This window comes from Nanorana parkeri, unplaced genomic scaffold, assembly GCF_000935625.1.
Source record: "Nanorana parkeri isolate BGI_ZX_2015 unplaced genomic scaffold, ASM93562v1 scaffold734, whole genome shotgun sequence".
Taxonomy (NCBI): Eukaryota; Metazoa; Chordata; class Amphibia; order Anura; family Dicroglossidae; genus Nanorana; species Nanorana parkeri.
This window is the reverse complement of record NW_017307002.1, coordinates 77321-77702: the sequence shown is the minus strand read 5'-3', so window position 1 is coordinate 77702 and position 382 is coordinate 77321.

Genomic DNA, 382 nt, shown 5'->3' with positions numbered 1-382 from the left:
ACAATGCTAGTTTACTATTGGCTATTGCAAATTGAAATAGCCAATAGTAATGTCCCAATGCTTTTCAATCGGAAAATGTATTTTATTTATTTTTTTTCTATTCTGACATCGATCATGTCAGAATAAAGAAGAAAAAAAGACACATCAGTGCTTCTCTCCTGGGCGGCCGGGAGCGGGAGGCTCCCAGAGCGCCCGGGAGAGTTTTTTTTCTTTTTTTTCTGACAGCAGCAGAGCCGCCGGACAATAAGAAACGACTGGGCGGAGCTAGCTGTCACTGCTAGCTCCGCACAATCGTTTGCTATTTACTTTTTTAACTTTTTTCGCTCTTTTTCTGTTCTGCTCGGTACCTCTGAGGGACCGAGCAGAACAGCCGAGCCGAATG